General features: G+C 36.2%; 1 protein-coding gene across 5 annotated transcripts in view; it reads right to left on the bottom strand.

Moving 5' to 3' along the window:
* Positions 1–23,102, bottom strand: part of CCDC102B (coiled-coil domain containing 102B) — a 262,646-nt gene that overhangs the window by 131,035 nt on the left and 108,509 nt on the right. The gene's annotated exons all lie outside the window — the stretch shown is intronic.

Raw genomic sequence — 23,102 nt, 5'->3', positions numbered from 1 at the left:
TAAAAATAGCCTGTAAAAATATGAATCTATGTCTTACATACTTAAATATCATGTAAATATGAATCAAAATATCTGGGTCCTTTATGGCTTGCATTGCCCTATGTTTACTTGTAGATCTTTCCAGCAAGGTCAGTGTGGTTATCACAATTCAGTCCTAGGAAATTTCTGATGTTAGAGAAATTAAAGAGGAGCAAAATGAAAACCATAAACCAAACAAGTAAAACACTAATGCTGGCATAGCAGACAACACAATTACTCTTTTGATTTTCAGAATTGTGTGCAACTATAGTAATACATTTTGTCACAAAATATTAAAGACCAGGTAGATTTGGTGATTCTAGTTATACTATACACACACAAAATTTCTTCACTTTGTGCCCATACACTCCATCCCTACTTGGTCTAAGAAAGGTAGGACCCAAGAAAATTTTATCGAATTATCAGAAACTCATTCTCTGAAATATTTAGAAGCTATTGAGATGGTTCATGGTTAGAAATTTAAAATCAAATTAAGTCGATGTACTTGACCCATTAACTCCCAGAAATTTTCAAACAAGACAGAAAGAAGAATTTAAGTTGAAATACCAACTTAAATTTTGCACTGTTTTTAATGCTTAAAAATACTCAGGTCTCCTGGTGTTTCTGCCTTGCTGAGGCAGGAACTGAAGCTTCGTAGAGTCCACCAGCAGGGGCTTCCATAAAAGCCACATGCTTGCCTCAGTGAAGCCAATGCAAAGGCAGTCTGATGGAAAACCAAAGCTTTTATAAAGTGGAAAACTTAGCATAAGGTTAAATGGTTCCATTTCGGGTAGAAAACTCTTTACACAGCCTTTCCATCCATTTGGTCAAAAATGAAGTTTTTAGTCTTATGAGACACTGAAGGGTGAAATCAATGCTTTGATACCCCTGCTGTGTGGAATTTCTGAGAGAGAAAAGCCCTCTGGTAGGCTATGTTTTCTGCTCAAATTAAGACTTCTGCTCCAATCCAATAAAACTGACATTGAGTTTTCAATGTCTTTTTCAATGTCCTTTATAGGTTTGAAAAATACATAACTTTATACATACTAATCTTTAGTTGTGATGATTTACAATACATTTGATTAAAATCTTAAACAACTCATTGAGCACCAATTCCTAATCTTCTAGCTGACCTGCTTTATTGCTCTCATCACCACCAGCTGAGCACTCACCTATTCTGCTATTTCATCATGACCTCCAGCCCATCACCCTGTAATTTCTCCACCACTTACATTATTAAGCTTAGGTACCAAGAGCCATCATTTCAACTACTTTCTTGCCCTACAAGAATTGTTGTTCCCCTCTATTCCACCTGCCCAAAAAGGCATCAGTCATACTCCTGACAGAAAAAGGTCCCTGCATCAGCATACATCTGGTCTTCCTCCCGATTTACCAAAATAAAAGAGGTGACAGCATCCCATTGCAGCCAATGCATCGATCTATGTTCAGAAAACTTAAACTACTCGTTATCTCCTTTCTGCCTCATAATTTCAAACCCTACCTCTACTCACCAGTAATAAAAGGCTCATGTCTCTAATAAAAGAAAAATTACTCCACTACCTAATATAGTTATTATTCTATTTCTCTTTTTCAAAAATTTCACAAACAACTCTAAATAGTGGTCTATAGTAGCTTATTCCATTTCTTCCCCTTTCACGCCAATCTATTCCTATTCCATTCCAATGGCTTCTGCCCCATTACATCTCTGAAAAGCTCTCACCAAGATCACCATGGACTCTCATGTCCTAAATGCAAAGGATGTCATTTAGTCCCCGTGTGCTCTCAGCAGCACTTGACAGAGGTGACAGCTTCCTTTTCCTGGAGTCAGTGTTTTTCAAGCAACACCACCTTCAACTTTTCCTTCTTCTGATGCTCCTTCACAGCCTACTTGGTCAATGCCACCTTCTCTAAGTACTTATCATATATGATTTCTATGGGATCAATACCAGTGTCTTAGTTTTGCTTCCTCCACTGACAGTTATTAACCTTTTCACTGTCCCAACAGAATCAATCATCACCTGTGAGTCCAAAATTCTGAAATTCGTACTTATAATCCAGACAGCACCTCTGATATCTAAGCCTGTATAATACAATCGTAACTTCATAACTGAAATGTTTTGAGCCCTTACTCTGCTCTGACCATGAGGATAAGCTCTCTGAAGTATCTTATTTAATCCTCATGCATGCTCTTTAAGGTAAATGTTTATTATCATCACCACTTTATAAATGAGAAAACAGTCTCAGATCAAAGAGGTGCTCAGGTCACACAGTTAGCAGGTGGAGGAATCAGAATTCAACAGCGTCCCAAGTTTGAGTTTGTTAACATTACCTAATTGCCCACTTATTGTCTGCAAATGAGATGTCTGTTGTGCTCCAAACTAAACACACCAGAGAGAGATCTGGTGACTGCCTTGGTTCCCCTCTCCCATTCCCTAAGAAAAATCCATTGCATGTCCTGTTCTTGATGACATACTTCTAATCTTTAAATTATCTGCAATTATATAAGACCCTGCGTGTCTAGCAGGCTTTACAAACCATTAGGGCATTTTCTGTCTTGGTCACTATTGTATCCCCAGAGGAAGGGGAAATATTTATAATTATTTGACTTTCAAAAAAAAAAACTCTAACCGATGGACTAACTGTATTTACTATTGATGTTATATCATGTGTAATTATAGAAATTTAGAACTACAAACCTCTTGTCATTTCTGACAGCTATTATGCCACTTCTCAGTTAGGAAAATTTCGATTCAATATATCATGTACTAGATAAAATAGACCACTTACATGAGGAGAGGGAATAAGGGAGGTAAAAAAACATTGAGCATTAACATCTAAACGCTATTAGCAGAAGCTAAGTTTCTTATTAACACAGGGCCTTTCATGCCTGCCAGAGTGGTCTTACATTACAGGTGTTCATGCTATTGAATAAATGAATACATGCTTACATAACTGAATGAAACAACGTTCATGTGTCAAGCATTTACAGGGTATAATAGACATAATCTTATTTAATGTTCACAATATTTTTATGAGGATTTTTAATCAGGAATCTAAGACTTGATGAGGTTTAAAAATCTATCCAATGATAGATTTCAGAACAAATGCATGTCTGATTCTGACATCCACACTTTCTCGTGCACTGCACTGCTTTCCCATTCCATATGCCGACTCCATTTATTTTAGACTCAAGTATTTCCAGGTAGTAGAAACACATGAAATTTCAAACAAACTCTAATCTTTGGCTTGTTTATTGTATGAACTTCGTATAAGCCATTGGCAGGAGAATATTGTTTGACCTGTAAAAATCTTAAAGAATGACTTAAAATTTACTGTTTTCCTGATGCATTCATTCTTGATCTTCCAAATTTTGCTTCAGATAATAAGTTGAAATTTTTAATTTAGAAACAAGTATCCATACTGCACTTTAATTATAAATATACTCCATAAAGAATGATGAACACAAATCAAACTTGAATAAACCTTGGAAGGAAAAAGCATTTCAAAAGTGAAACGCAGGGCTTCCCTGGTGGTACAGTGGTTGAGAGTCCGCCTGCTGATGCGGGGGACGCGGATTCGTACCCGGTCCGGGAAGATCCCACATGCCGCGGAGCGGCTGGGCCCGTGACCCATGGCCGCTGAGCCTGCGCATCCGGAGCCTGTGCTCCGCAACGGGAGAGGCCACAGCAGTGAGAGGCCCGCGTACCGCAAAAAAAAAAAAAAAAAAAGAAAAAAGTGAAACGGAGCTTGAAGTAGATATGGAAAGAAGGCAGTGCCACGAAGATATTCATTACATAAGGAGGTTTAACAATAACAAAAGTTACTCATGGAAATGAGGGCAATCATTGTCATTATGGAAATATTTTCACAGTAGCTCAGGTATTTATGACTTTTAATGTGTGTGAAAATAACAGACACTTACTAACTTTAAATCAATTGAACAACTATGTCTATTGTAGTTGTTCTAAAGGAGAATTATATTCTTGTTAGCTCCTGTCTCCTTGAATATTATTCTGTTTTTTAATTTATATTGATAGATACCAAGAGCAAGTCAAAGATAAAGAGTTTAAAATCTATTTTTCCCTAATGCATGTTTTATCGATAAGTATACATATTTGATCTCATAATCTGATTCATTATTGCTGGTGCAAAGAAATAATAGACATTTTAATAGGCAGAAGCACTGATTAATATAAAGTTGTAAATCTGGGGACCACATTAATTAAACAGAAAAAAATTTTACATTTTCTCCTAGTTACCTTTCTAGGTTAGAGTGTGAAACTTTTCTAGCCCTTACATATTTAAAAATAATCTGTATTACTACCACTATTGTTATAATATAAATATTTAAGAAAATCTAATAAAATAGTCCTGCACTACATTTCTCACGAAATGTTAGCAAAAGCCATAATATGTCCACATTGGCTTTCTTTCTTTTCATCCTCATTTTTCATCCAGTTTTAACAATATTTGGCTAATTTATTATTCCCATCAGAAGAAACTCTTAATTTATAAATGTAATATCAATCAGAATATTTCTGTTTTAAGTAGTTTGTTCATAAAAAGCAATGTGTTGAGACGTTGGTGTTTTATTAATTCAGTCTTTAAAATATGTCTCATAGCTTTTGTATAGCTAGTGTGCTACCAAAATAACTGAATTATTAGAACAAACGTGTGTCCACTGTAACGGTGCTCCCCAATTTAACCGTTTGGCAGTGGGCTTTGTGGTTAGGGGAATGATCATCGGTAGGTACATTTATAGACCGGTGTGAGATCTTCCGAATAAACACTGGCTCAGAGTGACATCTTCCTGCCACTTTTTAAAGATCAGCGCTGCTCATCTGAATTGGTGTAACCAAGCAGGACCCTATGAGCCTTCCCAGAACAGACCCCTTACCCACGTCCTCTGCCTTCCTTTTGTCTGTAGAAAAATTTTAGTCAAAGAATAAACTTAGAGAAGTGAGAAAATGCAGAAAGAAAGGAAAACCATCAAGCAGACAAAATAATACTTTAGCCATTAAACAAAGTCAAGGACCTTTAGCTCTTCCTCAAGGACTATGGATAATAATCTGAACCACATCCTTTGAGCTGTTTTGCAGATACTGAAACCCTCACCAGGTGGACGATGTTAACTGCATGCTGCCCACAAGCACATAGACTCCAGACCGGTTGGAACCAGAAGGTTGATGATGCTGACTCCCCATGACCTCACGACCGACCAGTCAGAACAATGTCCACGAGCTGACCATGCCCCGCTCCTTGAACACAAGACTTCTCACGACCCCCTCCAGGGCAGGACACACAGTCTTGAGGGCATGAGCCCACTGTGGCCCCCTTTGCCTGGCAAAGCAATAAAGCTCTTTCTTTCTACTTCACCCAAAACTCTGTCGAGATTTAATCCAGCACTGGTGTACAGAGGCCGAATTTTGGCAACATTAGTAACCAAATACAAATACAAGATGAAATAATTGATGCCACAGCCTGGGAAAGCACTGACACATTGTAGATACTCATGAAACAAGAATAGAGAGACGTTACTCACACATACGTAAGGGAGGAGGCTTTGTAGTCAAGAACATCATGAAGAGAAACCGAAATCAGGAAATGGACTATTTGGAGCTCCATTTCATTGTCTGATTTGATGACACCCCCATCCCCCGGTGGAGGGTGCGACTAGGAGAGAAAAGTAATCCCGGAGAGAAATAGCGTCTGGAGGAGCTCACCTCAGAAGAGGGCTGGAGGGAGGTTGAAAACGGAGACCCGCGTCCTGGATTCTTCTCAGCTCCCTCCCTCCCCTCCCTTCCAAGGTGACTGCCGGGTAGTCCGCTGGGCGTGGTGTGGTGATTGTGAAAACCCAAAACAAATGGAGACCAGCCTCGAAAATTCCCTGAGCAGGCAAAACCAATTTAGTCACACAAACAAGCTTAATGCAGATTATTTTGCCAGATTAGCATGACCTGGGTCATTTCTTGCTTATGTGTCTGGAAACCATAAGCCAAAACTTAAACTGTTTCCCAAAATTGATACGAGGTAACCACTAATCAATCCCTATCATTTAAGAAAACTCTAATATTATAACCAACTTCTGTGAAGGATAAACAGTCACTGCCTCCTCACTATATAAGCTGCTTTAACTCAATACACCCCTGAGCCTCCTTCCATATTTGGTTTGAGGGCTCCTGGTTCATGAACTGTCTCTTTGGTGCACACACAATAAGCTTTTACTAATTGCTACCTTGGTGGTGCACTGGTTTTCTTCTGCTGTGGCTAAACTTTTGACCTGATATGTGCTCACACCTTCTCAGATGAGCTTTGCACCGAGCAGAGGGGCAGTCTCCTTTTGAAGTCATTCATCGTGTCATCCTTTAGGAAAGAAGCCTCTCTAGGTAGAGAATAAAGAAAGAAGTGAAAAGGACCTCAGCTTAGGGAAACCTTGAATCTTTGGGCCATTGTGATGGGAGGAGACCATGAAAGTGCATCCAGGATAAAGGAATGGGAGGGCTGGTTGCTGGACGCCTGCCTGTAAACTCAGGCCTCCCTTTTTGGGTCTACCTCCTGGCTGCACATAAAATCACTTGGTGGAAGTGGGGTGCTTTAAAAAAAATGCTATCACCTCAACAGGCTGGATTGACTTCACGACTATCTGGGGAGTGGTATCTGAGTACTTCTTACTAACTTCCCCCAAGTGAGTTTAATACGAAGCTAGGGCTGAGAACCAATGGGTTGCAAGACTGTTCTCTCGGAGAGGCTGTGGATGCATGGAAGATGGGAGGACTTAACAGAGTGCTTATCCGTAGCAGGATCAGAGAACTGTCATTTGGGGGAATATTTGTTCTTCCTGCTTTTTTCATGCTTCCTTTCTGAGTGCTTCAGCTGTAGCAGTGGTTCCTAATGTGTGGTCTTCAGACCAGCAGCATAAGCATCACCTGGGAGCTTGTTAAAGATGCAAATACTCAAGCCCTACCACGGACCTTCCCAATCAGCAAACCTGGGGATGGAGACTAGTAATCTGTGTTTTAACATGCCATCTGGGTGTTTCTGGAAACTCGCTAAAACTTGAGAATTACTGGCAGAAAGTAAGAGGTTGATACAACTCAGCTAGGTTAAGGTGGGGTCAAGAGAAGAATTCATTTCTTCAGGGCTTGACCAGAGTTCACAGGTCGATGAAGCCCAGCATGAGCTAACAGGTAATGTCAGTGGGACTCTGAGGTGACCTAAATGGGAAGGAGATCCAAAAGAGAGGGGATGTATGTATACGTGTAGCTGATTCACTTCAACATTGTAAAGCAACTATATCCCCCCCCCCAAAAAAAAACCCATCAGAGACCAAAGTGAGGGCCCTGGCAGATAAGAGTCAGTGAATCTACTTGCTTCCTTTCACATGGAAATATTCTTTCCAGTTTGAAATGCTGTGGATCCAGCATGTTTTGATGTTGTAATATTGTTGATATTTCCAGGAAAAGGTGAGGAATTCGTCAGTAGAAATAGAGAGATCTGCTAAGTGTCGGAGGGAAGGAGGGAGAGAGGGGCAGAGACTATATCAGAAGTTATAAGACTAATTTTAGTAAACTAGGAAGTTCAATCATTTCACTCGCAGGAGAGTTCCCTGGTTGGTTATGATGCCCCCTACAGCAGTAAACGTGGGACAAAACAAGCACTTCATGAAAGTAGCTCTGTACAAACAGCAAGTTTTGCTGATGAGCGCTTGTCATAGTAAATTAAAAGCACTCCCCTGGGATCCATATATTCATTATTATGAATCCACCCACAGGAAATGCAGGCGAATCATGTCCCAGGATGCCATGTACTCTGTGTTGGTGGCTACTCATGTGTGATATTATTTTCCAGGTGATATAAAGACAGCAAGCTTAATGCAATTCTGTTACCAAGGTTGCTTCTAGCTCTTTAATTTCTAGTTCAGAGGAAGGCAACATGACTCAAATATTTTTTTTTCATCATTCAGTGGAAACCTGCATTTGAATACAGGTTCCTCTACTTATTGGCTGTGTTACTTAACCTCACAGGATGTCAGGTTTCTCAGTTATAGAAGGGGAATGATAAAAAAAAAATACCTATCAGTAACTTTTATATGATGCCATGTTTGCAGCATGCCTAGCTCAAGGCATGGTACATACTATGTGCTCAATTCGTGGAAGCTGTTTTCTGTATATTATGTTAGCATCATGTACACTTTGTAGAGTTTGCAGAAGTATTTTATACAGAGATGTAAGTACGTATCCCAGCCCCTGTCAGAACATCAAATCCAAGTGCAGTGTAGTAGCACGGTGTAGTTCCCTATTGTTGCTGTAACAAATTATAATGCACTTAAAGGTTTAAACAACACAAATATATTATCTTAGAATTCTAGAGGTCAGAAGTCTGACATGGAAACAACCTAAGTGCCCATCATCGGATGAATGGATAAAGAAGATGTGGCACATATATACAATGGAATATTACTCAGCCATAAAAAGAAACGAAATTGAGCTATTTGTAATGAGGTGGATAGACCTAGAGTCTGTCATACAGAGTGAAGTAAGTCAGAAAGAAAAAGACAAATACTGTATGCTAACACATATATATGGAATTTAAGAAGAAAAAAAAATGTCATGAAGAACCTAGGGGTAAGACAGGAATAAAGACACAGACCTACTGGAGAACGGACTTGAGGATATGGGGAGGGGGAACGGTGAGCTGTGACAGGGCGAGAGAGAGTCATGGACATGTGCACACTAACAAACGTAAGGTAGATAGCTAGTGGGAAGCAGACGCATGGCACAGGGATATCGGCTCGGTGCTTTGTGACCGCCTGGAGGGGTGGGATAGGGAGGGTGGGAGGGAGGGAGACGCAAGAGGGAAGAGATATGGGAACGTATGTGTATGTATAACTGATTCACTTTGTTATAAAGCAGAAACTAACACACCATTGTAAAGCAATTATACCCCAATAAAGATGTTAAAAAAAAAAGATAATTTGGGATTTACACAAATGCTTGTGTATTTAGTGTTTTGATACTTGTATGAAGCCTCTTCAAGGGTGAATGGATTCTTAGTATATATTAATTGAATTTGAGCAACGAGTTAGATTGAAGTAAAAATTCTGTTTGTCACACTGCTGAAGGGTTTCATTGATACTAACTTCCTAGTACTTGTTTTAATATTATCAGATCATGGTCTTTTGAAGAGCAGGAGTTTGTCTGAAATTTTATATATATTTCTGTAAATTTTTCTTTGAATAAATTAGTTTGGAGCAGTCAAAGAAAAAAAGAAGTCTGACATGGGTCTTACTTGGCTAAAACTTCCACTTTGAACTTCTAGCCTCCAGAATTATGAGAGAATAAATTTCTGATGTTTAAGCAACCAGGTTTGTGATGATTTGTTATGACAACCCTAGAAAAGGAATACAGTCATCTCCTCTGGAATCCTGTTACTTCTGAATACCCTTCATGAAGTTGGGGCTCTTCCTCATAAAGAATATGCCCTGAATTATGTACTGTATGCTGTTATCTGTATCACATGCTATAATGCAGCATTCCCGGGGGCAGGGATTTTTATCATTATTATTATTATCTGTTTGTTTGTCTTCCCACAGTACCTACAAGAGGACCTTGTGGCTTTTTTTTATGTTTAATAATATGGTCCCTCAGGATACAGCATCATTCAGATTCTTGCCAAAATTCAACTACACTTTTGAAATAGCATAGCATCTTGGTAATTAAGTCCTTGTTATAAAACAAGAATGCAAGAACACATGAAAAATTCACCACAAAAAGCACTAAAGTTATTTTCGCACAAATCTTGGAACCACACATCTGAATAAACTCTAATACCTCAACACAATTTTGACCGGAGAAACTGTATAACTACCTCACCCTCACATCTACAAATACTAAGACGATTTTCATAACGAATTCAGGACTTAAATAGGAAGAGAAACTTTTTTTTGGCACTAAATTTGCAGCAGAGTTCAACTTCACATTGTGTACCTCTAGAAGAATAAGAAGACTTTCAGGGAAACACAGTTCTGTAAGTTAAATCTCCTCATATTCCAGTATGATCACTACCTTAACAAGAGGAATAGTTTTTCCAGACACTGAAATGCTGCTTCTGAATGTCCAAATTTAAAAAATTTAATTGCTGAAATATGCCTGGTAGAGTTTATGAGGAAGCCAATGTTTTTCACCTCAACATAGGTAAGAAATTTATACTTATCTCTCTCAGGTTTTGCCATAGAGAAGCCTAGATTTCTGCTAATAAGAATGTGGTCAATATAAGTTTTTCAGTCCCTCTACTACTGTCCAGATATTTACATAGATACTGAATAACCTAGTTTCATTGTCACTTTAAATATATTGTGTTGGTAACTAGCAGTTGGGGAAATTATTTAATGTTACGCCATTTATAAGTAATAAAAATATAATCTATATAATGGAATACACCTCTCCAAATAGATATAAAAATATAAAATACATTAGGGAGTAGTTTTCTCCAACACACATATGAAAAAAATCTACCCATATTTCACATGTATTATTAAGCACGCCTGTGTATGTGACTGTGATCATGCCTTTCCCTTTTCTTTTTATATATAACACACACTTGATAGCTAGAAGCCAAATATCACTTGCATATCCTAATTCCCTGATTTCTCTTGAAAGAGAAGAGTTTTTTTTAAGCTACTTAAACTCTATTTTCCTTTAAAAACTGCTTATTATAAAGAATATATTTGCTTTTCATACTGCAATGGTTTTAATTTATTAGAAAATAAATTTTGATTTATTGGAATTTATTGGGAACTCATTTCAAATTTTCTTAAATGAAGAAGAAAATTCCTTGACACAAATAACTGATAATCCCAGGGGCATCTTAATCCAGGCCATGTTGAAGGCAGAGGCTCAGTGTATCTCCTAGTCATGTCCCTCTCGAGGCTTCTGCTCTCACTTTTCCAGGTGGCTCCATGTGATGGGAAGATGGCTTTTACGGCTCTAAAGCTATATTTTCTCAGGTTTAATTTTAACAGGCAAGAAAATGTGTCTCTGAAAAGTCTAAGCATCATTACACTAAATTGTCTCTGATATGGTTACTTGCCCATACTAGTGTGTGTGCCCAGAAAACTTAAATATTTTGATTAGCTAAAGATGAATCACTTACCCAACCTAGAGGTAGAGGGGGGTGTCAGCCCTACCCACAAGATGGGGCCTGAAATTTGGGGATGGAGTTGAACCTAGAGGGAAACCAATGCATGTTAAGTAGAAGCCAGGTGAATAGAGGTTAGGGGCCCATAAGCAACCACCATCCACGAGGCTTTAGAAGACAAAATGAGTGTTGAATCTCCAAAAGTGTTTAATTTTCTAAGTTTTGCTTTGATAAAATAGAGATTTATGTGTAGATTTTATATCTTCTGATCTCAGGTGACCATGTCATTATTCTAAAAAAAAAAAAATTAGGAATGTCTTACTTGTCTTTATCATATTGGATTTATCACTATTTGGCCTACCACATTGTCATATGTATATGTGACAACGTCTTGTGTATATGTAGCTCTGCATGTCTGTGTGTATAAAGAGGGGAAAATGTAATATGTGTTTCTATAGTATGCATGTGGCAAACAAAAGGAGTGGGCATATTCTTATGTCAGGAGTGACAGTGTCACCCTGTCCATTTTCTACTTGAGATTTATTTTCAGGTTGTATACCAATAAAAATAACTCTGTATTTCTATGGTGAGGCAAACACTGATTGTACTTCAGGCTTTTGGAATAAAAAGAGATAAAGATTCAGAGCAAAACATTGCCATTCTTAGGTAAATAAGTAATCAACAAGTATTTTGCAGAGGATGGTAACAGAAAACGTCCAAACTAACCATTTGACACAGGCTTGATAATTAAAGAAACTAAACTGTGTCATTAGCATACACCAAGAATAACCTGAATTCATGGAGGAAGTCCCTAAAACAATATAAAAAGGTACTTTAATTTCAGTGCTGATGCATTTGGACAGAGAACAACAGGATCTAAGGATAAAGCAACTTGAAAAGATCATAACATAACAATTCCTTTAGCTGCACCAACTAAGTAAGTATAACTGCCAGATTCTTCCAGGGGGGTAGTTAGGAGGTTAATTTAGGAGATCCCGTGACCCTCTCTTTGTGCTTGCCCTACCACTTCCACAGCACATGAACTCTGGCTGAGCAAGTCTCCTCCCTAGACTCACCAGCATTCTTTGAAATTCTATCACCAGCCCAGGGACTTGGGAGACAGTAGACATAGACTGCAGAGTCTCAGAACCTCAGCTTTTTTCCAAGTATCTCTCCCCAAAGCCATGAGACACTTAAAATGATCTCAGAAAAGAAAAGAAAAAAGAAAAGAAAAGGAAAGGAAAGAAAAGAAAAGAAAATTAGTGGTTTTCAAGGAACTTAATTTCCCCTAAAAAACAAACTTCACCAGTAGCAAATGAGCTCTTGCCCTTCTTCACTTGGTGTGGAATGCTCTTATCACTCTTCCAGGTAACTATTTCCTTCCATCTTTCTTATCTCAATCTGAATCATCATTTCCCAGGAAGAAGCAATGACATGAATCTACTAATATGCAGCATTTAACAGAGTCACCATTGTAGATCTCTATGCTGATGATTTGATTTGACTGTAGTTTTCAGGAGGACAGCTGTAATAGTGTGTGTCTTGCCACCCTTATATCCCCTATCTACACTGTGTCTGTCTGAAACATACAATAGATTGACTATATCAACATTTTTCCAGACTCCTTCTAGTTCCCCCTTTTGTAATGCTAAACATTTGTGTTTTCCTGAGTCTCTCGTAGCTAGAGTTTCAGATTAAGATTTAGATGCTGGAAAAGAGATGCTCTCAAGCGAGACTTGGATTTGGAGCTGATTTCAGTGGGAAGAGAGTCAACAAGAAGTTACAGAGCTAGCAGGCCCAATGCTATGGGTGACTTCCTTACTCCCAGCTTGTAGCTAAGGTGGAGTGATCATGGAGGTATGGATGAAACAGGGACATCCGAGCCCCATGTCCTCCTGATAACTTCCCGGGGGAACCCATTCTCTAGTTAGGCTCATTCCATGGTGGTCTACCAGGAGTCTTTCTTGTACGTCTAAAGCAGAGTCTGCTCCCCCGATCCTTTGAAATCATCTGATTCCTTGCATTGTATACTTTTGTTATTTATCTATTTTCTGATCCCTACACCCGAACTCTGAGTGATACAGAATTCAGTAAATGTTTGTGGATTAAATCAACAGACTAATGAAAGTAGGTGCTACCTGGCTTTAAATGAAATTTCTTATACCTACACTAGATAGGATGAGACAATTTGAACCTTTTATAAAATCATGTCTTAATGTTATCTTTTTATTCTTTGTAAATTATATGTTACAAACATGTGAAATAAGTAGTGAGATGGATTACAACATTTGAAAGCTCGTGTTCCCTACATCACAGGAAAAAACCTGAAAATCCTTTTAACTCATTTTGAAAAATAATTCTTCATTTATACTTCTTATACAGCTATTAAAACTAAAAGCAGACTGAAATTGATGTTTTTTTTCTTAAAATGGATTACCTGCTAATAAGCAAAAAGTAGATAAGACAAATCTAATAAGAAGAAAGAATAAGAGGGACATTTCTTATACAGTACAGGTTAGGCTAATAAGCAGTGACTCATTCAAATATAGACTAGAAAACATTAAAACTCAGATAATTATCTGGAGAGAAGGACACATTTGGGTTTTAAAAATTTGTAGATCTGAATTTTTTTTCTTTTTTCCTGTATTGTACATAGAGCCAAAGGACATAGTACTAATTATAAGATGCTCGTTAATACAGGTAAAAAATACTCCAGCTACACCCCAGCCCCCTATCATGCCAAATACACAGTTTCTTTGGGAGAAACTGAATTAATTCTATCTGGCTTAAAGTAGGATAATTAATTTCAACTGGCTAAAGGTAAAATTATTCTTGTAATACAGACTCAGCCAGCTAATTATTTCTCCATACGTTACTGCTCCCCTAAACCTGCCTCACCCTGGCATGGCAGACCTCTCACATTTCACTGCTTGTCCTCCACACTGTCAAGAACATGCCACTAAAACAGCCACCAACATGCCTCCAGTGCAAAGAGAACCAGATTTTCAAGCACTGGTGTAGCAGATTGGAAAATAAATTTCATTTGTGATATTTATTTAAATTCACTCTAAAGTATATAAAACATCCTTGAAAATAAATAATTAAAAATTACCATTAACAGATGATATTTACCCCAATCATCATCCTCCCTAAAGTTACACACACATACACACACACACACGCACACACACAAACTTCAGTAATGCCAAATCAGAACCAACCTGAACTCGTTACAGTTATCACAAAGGGTATTATAAAATATTTTGAGAACGTTGATGTTAACTGGTGGTTTTCCAAGTCTTAGAGCACAAAGAAGTCACCTAGCTATTTGTTTTAAAATATATACATTTCTAGTTCCCAAGTCACATGCCTACTAATTCAGAATTTTTATTTTCAGACAGCACCCTATCTGGGACAGAGAGCATCAGGATGCGATGTTAAGAAACACCTACGCTAGGAGATCAGAACACCTAATCTCTTTTTAAATTCCTTCTCTTCACCATGTAAATTCTACCAAATGTACATGAAGTAACACGCTTTCAGAGTAATAGAAAATAGAATGTGAAATATGAGTGTTATATGTAATTATTATTTTTGATTGATTTCCTATACATTTTGCACTAAAACAGAACCACACTCACAAAAGAAAAAAAAAAACTATGTAATAGAAAATTAAATAGAAATTGGTTAAAAAGCAAAGAGATGATTCTTGTTAGTTACTGATGTATTGATGCATCCTCTCCTCGATTTTCCTAGAATTTAGAGAGAATTAGAAAGGCTGCCAAATGCTGTGGAGATTTAAATACTATTAAATTAAGCATAATAAATTGATAGGGAAACAGAAAGTGATGGCCAGTAGCAGAGAAATATGAAATGAAAAATCTCTCAATTATGTCAACAGCCATATTAAATTTAACGTGTGAATTAAAAAGAAATAGATTCAGCAAGTAGAAAGAGTACACTAAGCTGTACCAGGAGCCAACAGCTATTTTAGTGAAAATAAACTGAAATTCCAAAGAAATATTACATTGTCCTCATGAACCTGAATGAGTGTCTTTATTTAAATCAGTAGCTAAATTTTGGAAAACATAATAGGATCATGAATTTGGGTAATGGAAGAGTCTCAGGTATTTATTCCAAACTCTTCTTTTAAAAATTAAAAAACTAAAGCACAAAGAGTATTACTTCACCAGAATCACTCAAATTTTGACCATGGACCCAGGATAAGAGTTTTATTCTTTCATTCTTTAACCTCTGGTCCTATTTTCCTGTTATATGTGAGTTGAATCACACATTTAGCGGTTACCACTTTCATTGAATAATAATGTGGCATGCTCTCTGGAGCCTCTTTTATAAAGGCACTAATTCCATTCATGAGGGCTCTGCCCTCAGACCTAATCACTTCCCAAGGTCCCCACCTCCAAATACCATCACATTAGAGATTAGGTTTTAACCTTTGAATTTTGGAGAAACACAAATATTCAGCAGATCTCAATATTCCCAGAAGTCATCTACAGATCCAAAGGAGTCCATATCAAACTCCTTATGGCATTTTTTGCAGAAATGGAAAAGCTCATCCTCATATTGATAAGGAATTTCAATTGGCCCTGAATATCCAAAATGATATTGAAAAAGAAGAACAAAGTTGGAGGACTCCCATTTTCTGATTTTGAAACTTACTACAAAGGTAGGTGAATTATCTGGCATAATAGTAGACATGTAGACCAACGGAATAGAACTGAGAATCCAGAAAATAAACGCATACATCTATTAACAACTGATTTTCAACAAAGATGCCAAGACCATTCAATAGGGAAAAAAGTAGTCTCTTCAACAAGTGGTGCTGGGGCAACTGGAAATCCATATGTAAAATAATGAAGTTGGACCCCTATCTTACAACCAACTACAAAATTTAACTCAAATTGGATCAATGATCTAAACGTTAACAGGTAAAATTATAAAAGTCTTAGGAGTAAATCATCATAACCTTGGATTTAGCAATGGATTCTTAGAAATGACACTTTAAAAGCATGAACAACAAGAGAAAAAATATAAATTGGAATTCATTAAAATTAAAAGTTGCATGCAAAAAAATAACAAAACAAAACTGCATGCATCAGAAGACATTATCAAGCAAGTGAAAAGAAAACCTAAAGAGTGGTATAAAATGTTTGCAAATCATATATATCTGAGAAGGGTTTAGTATTCAGAATATACAAAGAACTCTCACAACTCAACAAAAAGGCAAACAACCCTATTTAAAAACGGGCTAAGGGCTTGAACAGACATTTCTCTGAAGAAGATACACAAGTAGCCAAGAAGAACATAGAAAAGATTTTCAACACTGTTAGTCACAGGGGAAATGCAAATCAAAACCACAACATGATATACCACTTCACACCCACTAGGGTGGGTATAATTTTAAAAAGACAGAAACAAAACCAAAAAAGAACAAGTGCTGCTGAGGATCTGGAGTAATAGGAATTCTCATGCATTGTGTCGTAAAAAAAAAAAAAAAAAAAAAAATTTTGTTGGTCTTTCCAAAAGTTGTATATAGAATTACTATATGACCCAGAAATTCTACTCCTAGTTATATACTGAAAAAAATTGAAAACTGGTATCCACATAAATACATGTACATGCATGTTCATAATACCTCTGTTCAAAAGAACCAAAAGATGGAAACAACCCAAGTGTTCATTAGCCCATGAATGGATGAACAAATTGTGGTATATCCATACAATCAAATACTATACAGCCAACAAAGGAATAGAGTACTGATGCTTACTGCAAAGGGCATGAACCTCGAAAACCTTATGTTATGTTAAAGAAGCCAGACACAAAAGGTTACATGTCTGATTCCATTCATATGCAATAGCCAGAATAGGTAAATCCATGGAGATGGAAAGCAGATTTGTGGTTGCTGGGTACTTGGGAGAGTTACTGTATAATGCTTAGAGGATTTCCTTTGGGAATGATGAAAATGTTTTGGAATCAGTTAGAGGTGATTGTACACTGTCAATATATTAAATGCCACTAAGTTATTCACTTTAAAATGGTTAATTTCATGTAATGTGATTTCACTTTAAGATAAAGAAAAATAAAGAAAAAAAATAGTGAATGTTTCAGACGTATTAAAATTATCTGAGTTTCCATTAATCTTATAGTTTTATTTTTAATTTGAATTTTAGCTTTAATTTTAAAGAAATATTATAACCATAGTGTTTTGTCATTTTAAATAAGAAGCTAAATTTTTTTTTATCACTGCTTTAAGTCAAGCTAATATAAATCAACTGATAGCAGCTATGGGAACTGCCAGTCATTTTATAATAAAATAGTGGATTAGTAGTAGTATGCTAGTCATATCAAATACAAAATGAGATATAATTTCATACCTGAATATCACAACTTATAAAATTTCATGGAGTTCTAATTCTGTAAAATATAAGTGACCTGAAGTATCAAAATTTACATCTTCATTTTAACTGGTTATGGGACAAAATGTAATTTATTTGATACACAAGAAGGAGGTTTTAAAAGATGATAAAAGCTTCCATTAACCCTACAGATTTTGTTGTCCTCTAACATTTGCCCTGTAATAGAATAAAAGGGAGACTACAAGAATTAAAGATAAGTCAAAATACACAATAAAATTTAAATAATGAAAATCAAAGTATAAACACATACATTTATTTATTAATCTGCCACACATTTATGAGAATGTGCCAACCTCCGTGGACTGAGATTTAATAGTCATAATTTTAATTTAACGAGACATGACAACATTTGGTGTTTTAGTAAGAGAAAGTGAAACTCCACCCAGCAATAATTTATTCCTAGAAATAATGCTTCACACGTACAAAATCTTATGTGTGTACCTTTGCTCCAGTAGAGAATGACAAAACAGGAAGAAAACTAATACTCCTATTTTAGAATTAATCTTGTAGAAATCAATTCATTGTGTGTGTGTGTGCATGTATGTGTATGTGCCTGCACGTGTGTGTGTATTTGAGAAGGGGTGAAAGCAATCATATTATATTAAAGTAAATGCCACCCTATTTTGCAGTATATTGATTTATTTCAGTTCATTGGGGCACTTTCAGTAGATACCTTCCTTATGACATTAGTAAATGGTACTTAAGCATTTTTCTCTCTGCTAACTTCAGAAATTCTTGGGCAAAAGGACATTGCTCTGCCTAAACCACACAATCCCATTCACCTTTGTTAAAATGTATACGAAATCATGGGTGTGTTTCTAAATTTCATGAAATAATTTATTTTGAAGAATGTCTTGTGTGTAGCCTAGTGTTTTGATATACACGTCATTCCTCAAAATAAATTATTTTCATTTTTAATAAACAAATTATAACAAACTTCACATACAAAAGGGTTAAAATTTTCCATATATCTAAAAGTCTCTACAGTAATAAAAGTTTATATTAAAAACTATATTAAAAGTTGAAATTTCTAATGTATCTCAGAGAACAAAGCTGGCTAAGAACAGCTAAAGGAAGACAAAATGATAATATCTAATAATATCAAATTATAATGTTCTATATTTAAATTATTACTACTTCACAACAGTAAAAGAATAGATAAAATTATTGTTTATTCTTAAATTGTTCAATAATTCTATGAGTAGAAGCAGGCTTTGGAAGAACAATAATGAATGGGGAAAAATTAACAGATCCATAGGTGTGACTGCTACACCACTGAATGGAAACAAAATACTTCTGAAGACAAAGTTGCCAAGCAAAATAAATATAATGCCATTCCTTGTTGTAGGAATGGACACTGTCAGTCAATTCATTAGGAATTGACTTTGAATGCCTTTCTACTTTCAGATTAATTCATCATTTTCCTGAGACACATCAATTACCACTCTGTCACATTAACTTTCTGAGAATGACCCATTATGTGACCTGAATGAAGGGAATCAGTTGCCAGAATGATTTAAGAAAACAAGCTTCCAAAGCTCTTCATGAGAGGCATGTCGACTAGTCCATGGGGCTTTGCTCAGTCAAATACTGACCACTTTTTCCAATAACATTTCACTCGAAAAAGTATTGTTTGCAATGGGAAATACATATACCGCACATCAATAGAATTAAGGCTTCACAAGCACAAGAATCTGTGCCATACATTGAAGAAAGCAAATCAGCCTTTATAGGATAGGTATCATGATTTTTAAAAAATCATTGGGAATTGCAGTTCTACTTTTCTCCATTACAGCAAAAGGATGACGTATTTTGATAAATATTAGGTTATATGTGTCTGTTTCCTCTTTGGTTGTTTTGTTTTATCACTTTATGGCAGTCACAAACCCCACTTTTCATTTCCTTTTCTCTCATTCATCTTTTCTTATCCTCTGTCCTGAAGTTCAAAGAAGTGAACAAAGGGAGAAACGGGACAAGTAAGAGTTCAGAAAGGGATTAGAATTAGCAAAGTACATACAGCTGTTTATTTTTATTTTTTTCTTTTCACCAAGCCCTGGAGAAGATGGTCCTTTCTAACACAGTCCTCCAGGTAGGGTTTTCTCACTCTAAAGGGACCAGCAACTTTCAGTGTCATTAAGGTATTTTACACACAACTCTGTAATTTCTAGATAACCCACAGCAATGCATATTATTCTCATCCATAGAGCTGCAGATTAATTTTGCCTGGTGGCAGTGCAATTTATGTCCTTACCTCTCACGGAAAAAATCAGTTTTGCATCTATTAACCAAATTCATTTCAGCATTCCTGGTTGTCCCTTGTCTGATACTTACATACTTCTCTCAACTGGCTATAACATCTTACTGGTTTCTTCAGGAATGAATGGATTAAATAAAACCTTTCACATGTGTTCATTTTATGCCTATATGAGATTTATGAACTTAGCATTTTTTAAATGATTATATTTAATGATTATTAATTGAATAATATGTTAATCTGATTATGATATTTGGAGATGCTATTTTACTAATTTAAAATATTTTATTTTATTATTCTTCATCACATGGAAACTCAAAAAGTAGGAGCTAAAAAAAGTATTAGTAATTTCTTTCCACATTACAGTATGACATGAACTCCCTACTTTAGATATCACCATGATTTTTAATACACTTCAAATTTTTAGTGACATTGATCTTGTGAAAGAAAATGAAGAACATTTTTTAACAAATATTTCAGGTAACTGAATTCAAATTTTCTGACTGCCTGGAATATGTTTTTAAAAATATGAAATATTAATGATCCCAATGTATGTGTTTCTGTATATTCATAAGTGGATTTTTTTTTAATGTTGTACGGAGATACACAGACTAATGATCAGGCAACACCAGCGCACTTACCTATTGGCCGTGGAGTCAGAGTTTCAAATGTAGCTCCACGGTTCTCCTCTTAAACCACACACTTTGATTCCTTTATGTTTTCCAAAGCTATTCTCAAGCATCTTTGCCATCATTTAAAAGGCAGCTTCATTCTGATAAGAGTATCCTCAATACTGCTGCAGAAGGTCCATTATCAGATATCAGTTGCTCTGTCGATTATACTAAAGCCATGGAACAGTGCAACTATTACCCAAAGCAATGACAAACCAAAAGATCCACATGCTGAAGCTGTTCTAGAAAAGTCTGTGGCAGTGGTTTAGGCTTTAAAAATAATTTGCTACTACTAGAGTAATAATTTTCCAATCTAGCCATTAAAAATTCACGTATACTGCTTTTTATTAATTGTAAAAAATTGATACACACATAGCCTTAAACATAAGCTATAAAAGCAACTACCAGATGGAGATTTATGTGATGAAATCACTCGTGTGAGGAAGAATCTTTCTCTTTAAATTAATAGTACAATTTAAAATTGAAAGCCATTTTCTTTAAAAATGCATTCCTTATAATACTAAAGCCAAAAACACTATGTAAAAGTCCTCCCCTCCCAAATAAGTAGGATTTATAAAAATTTCATTGAATAATGAGATTGTTAAAACTCAAGAGATTAACAAAATTTATTGATATGGAGATTTCTATGAGCAGTAAGTAGAATTGTATCTGCCACAAATATTTGTTAAATGTGGTTAGATGTAAATATAATGTGGTAAGATATCTTACATCTCTTTTAGAGGCCAATGATGAGTGATGTTTACAGTTGTGTCTCTTACATGCCAGCACCTATTTGCCCATCTCACTCATATATAGTACTTTTATGCATTTAGATATCTGGTAATTAAATAGGGTACTTATATACATACATATACATGTTTCTCCTTTATGGTACTTATGCACATAATTTTATACATATAGATTAGTTTTCATTGAAATGTTAAAACCACAATTTAGCTTTGTGTTATAATGACATCTATACTATTCCCTGGCCTTTGGCATGTTCCATATGCAGCTTTGATTCATTTGACATTTGGGGACATCTGAATCTTGATATTTTGACCTATGGGGATCTCTGTGGCACCAAGGATTTTGACCAACAGCTGCTCCACGACAAGTAATTATTTTGGTTTAAGTGGTGAGTCTGAATTCTTAATGAAGATTGTAAAATATTGCTAACACCTCCTCCCAGCCATCAAAATGATATACACTTAGGGAATAGTCTTCTGATTGATGAGCACACCCACTGAGTTGTTCAGACCTTCCAGAATCTTCCCAGTTTCCAAGGTCTGTTCAGTTCTAGGCCAAAGAACTACATTGATCCCAAAGAACCCAGGTCTAAAGTTAGGGTGGCCTGTTAACAGGACAAGATATTGGCATATATACTAGGTCCAAACAGACCCCGATCAGCCCTCTTTCCTAAATGACACACTTTATGCTATAACAGTTTGATATAACTAGAAAGGCATCAAAGTGGAATAGAGTGAATTACTTCTTTATCTGAGTTCTCATTCCACTTTACTCTTAGCAATCATCACAATGTAATACTGATAACAATTTATGTGTATATTGTTACATATAGATATATTGTGTATATCTCCCCAGACAGACTCTAAGCCCATGCTAGGCAGGATAAAGATTCATTCATCTTGGGACTTCCCTGGTGGCGCAGTGGCTAAGAATCTGCCTGCCAATGCAGGGGACACAGGTTCGAACCCTAGTCCGGGAAGATCCCACATGCTGCGGAGCAACTAACCACAACTACTGAGCCTGCGTGCCACAACTACTGAAGCCCACGCGCCTAGAGCCCATGCTCTGCAACAAGAGAAGCCACCGCAGCGCACCGCAATGAAGAGTAGCCCCCAATCGCCGCAACTAGAGAAAGCCTGCGCACAGCAATGAAGACCCAACGCAGCCAAAAATAAATGAAAAAAAAATTCATTCATCTTCACATCACCAGCATCTAGAGCAGTGACTGACACAGAGTATAATATAAATAAATGCTTCTTCTGTTCAAGTGAACCAAAGGGAAACAGATATTTTGATGACCAAAACTTGTTCCATAATCGAAACAATTGTGCTATCACAATGGCAATCTGCAAAAATTTCTCTACAGATTTATCAGTTGTGTACATGTCAGAACCATACACCATTACGGATGGTTTATGAATCCGTATAATAGAAAATTATGATCACTGACCATAACAGTTAACTTTAGTTATTTGCATTGCCAAGTCATGAAACACTAATCCAATTTAATCTTGCATTTGCAATAAATCCCTAAAATCACAAAGAATAAGTAATATAGAATTCAATTTTTCTGCCCATTTAGCTATTAGAGCTCATATGAGTATGAACTACTTACATAACTCAAAAATATGAACTTTTCAAACTCACTTTTAACTCACTGTTAAAGGAATTGAGTGAAAAAAATACAATTGTGCATTAAGGTACTATAGATACTTTCATGGAAGAAATAGAAACAAGCTGTATATGTTTTGTAGCATATTGACCCTAAAACACATAAATTACAACTGCCACTAAGAAAATATTTTAAAAATCTAAAAACCATTTATCAGAAAAATC

This window comes from Delphinus delphis, chromosome 13, assembly GCF_949987515.2.
Source record: "Delphinus delphis chromosome 13, mDelDel1.2, whole genome shotgun sequence".
Taxonomy (NCBI): Eukaryota; Metazoa; Chordata; class Mammalia; order Artiodactyla; family Delphinidae; genus Delphinus; species Delphinus delphis.
The sequence above is the reverse complement of the archived record's forward strand: the minus strand, read 5'-3'. Positions and strand labels throughout refer to the sequence as shown.